The sequence below is a fragment of the Octopus bimaculoides genome, chromosome 6 (genome assembly GCF_001194135.2).
Source record: "Octopus bimaculoides isolate UCB-OBI-ISO-001 chromosome 6, ASM119413v2, whole genome shotgun sequence".
NCBI lineage: Eukaryota > Metazoa > Mollusca > Cephalopoda > Octopoda > Octopodidae > Octopus > Octopus bimaculoides.
Genome location: NC_068986.1, coordinates 61,650,984 through 61,652,830, shown reverse-complemented (window position 1 = coordinate 61,652,830; position 1,847 = coordinate 61,650,984). Strand labels below are relative to the sequence as shown.

Genomic DNA, 1,847 nt, shown 5'->3' with positions numbered 1-1,847 from the left:
TATATATATATATATATATATATATATATATAGAGAGAGAGAGAGAGAGAGAGAGAGAGAGAGAGAGAGGCTGCGATGGGTAAACTGTCGTCATTTCATTTTTAATTTCGCGCATGCGCTAGGTTTGTTTTTGATGTTGTCGGCTACACAGTATAGTAGGTTCAGCTGGGCACCGTGTGGGAAACAATAGCACGATGACGCAGTTTACTCCGCCAGAAATTTGGGAACGACATGGTGTACTGCTTGGCATTCGCGCCGGAAGCTCCAATATGGACATTTCAGAGTGTTTGGGTGTCAATCTGAAGACAGTGCAGCGGATTCGGATAGAGTTGGATGAGTCTAATGATCACGAAGGTAAAATTTAAACCTGTAAAATGTAAATATATGGATAATTATTTGGCTATGATTTCTATCAGGTTGAACGACCACGTCGTCACCCAAGTTGAGACGTACGTATTTTGTCATCAAATTACTATTTATTTTATTACATTTAAAAAGCTGCATTGCTGTTTTAATATGCAGCACGTGAGCATTTATCACTGCAAGCCAAACCAGCATGATATGACGATGTGTGGGCAGGAATTGTACACTAGACTAAATATCTGCTGTTATATTATTGAAATACATTCATGCATTTAAAAACATTGAAAATAGTCATTCAATCCGACTCCCTCATTTCATGTTTCAGTCTAGTCATAAGTTTTTTTAAACCGGAATAATCAATACATTTTACAGACTATTATTACAATATCATTCTAGCAGATAAATACAAATATATATATAAAATAACAAAATACAGAAATATGATGTGTTTTGGAAGTAACTACGTATTAAAAAAATAGTCATTAAGTCAGAATTGGTAATATTTTGTTGACTTCTTCTCATCCTGTTAATATTTAAAAAGCATAAAATTGTTACAAAGAGTAGTCAGAGGACACAAATTCTTCAAAGGACTGAATCTGAATACAAAATAAGAGATTTTAATTATTTCGTATTCAATCAGAAAGCTAAAGAAATGCTAATAGAAAAACGCATACTCAACTGAATGAAGTCTCGTATAATATTCGATAAACGAATTTAGGCATAACTACAGATGTGTACCCCACCCCGACTTTGTTGCCTCACAACTTCCAGATAAATGGATACTTTTCAATGAAATTTTCAATAAACACCGCTTAGATGCTGTGGATTCAGAGTATATAGGGATTTTTGGGAAAGAATTGTTCCGAGAGGGATTTCGGAAAATTCACATGATCCGACTTTTTTTCCCTCACAACTTTCAGGAAAATAGATATCTTTTAATGAAATTGGTTAATATCTAGTTTAACACCTGGCCACAAAAAAAATAAATAAATAACAAACAAACAAGAAAAACAAGTGTAATAGCTGTAAAAAAATGTGTTGTAAACGAATCTGAAAACCAAAATTTGCGCAAACGAACCAGCGTGTGCGGAGAAGACTTTCGGAAAATTAACACGATCCGATTTATTCCCCTCATAACTTTCAGGAAAATAGCTATGTTTTGAGGAAATCTTATATAAATACCTTTCAAATGGCATAGATTACGATTGTAAAGAAATTTGCGACGAAAATTTTTCCTAGGAGGTGAGGAGAGGAGTTTCGGATCAGGAAGCCCACATAAGTTCATTTTTTTTTTACTCCCTCTCCATCCCCACTCCGGACCGATTTTGGCTAATTTTTTGCACTTAAAAACCATGGGAGGAGTCTTTTCAGTAATAAAAAAAAAAAAATTGTAAGTATTTTCAGAGGAAAATGTGCAATTTAAGGGAGATTTGGCTGTCATTTCTAGCACATTCCAAGACAACCCTCCTCGTTTCTTCCTCACT

General features: G+C 34.6%; 1 long non-coding RNA gene across 1 annotated transcript in view; it reads right to left on the bottom strand.

Moving 5' to 3' along the window:
• LOC128248142 (uncharacterized) overlaps positions 1 to 1,840 on the bottom strand; it is a 3,255-nt gene extending 1,415 nt beyond the window's left edge. The window contains exon 1 of the long non-coding RNA XR_008264426.1: positions 1,038 to 1,840. This is a non-coding gene — a long non-coding RNA (uncharacterized LOC128248142). The remainder of the gene's footprint in view (positions 1 to 1,037) is intronic.
• Between the last annotated feature and the right edge of the window lie 7 nt (positions 1,841 to 1,847).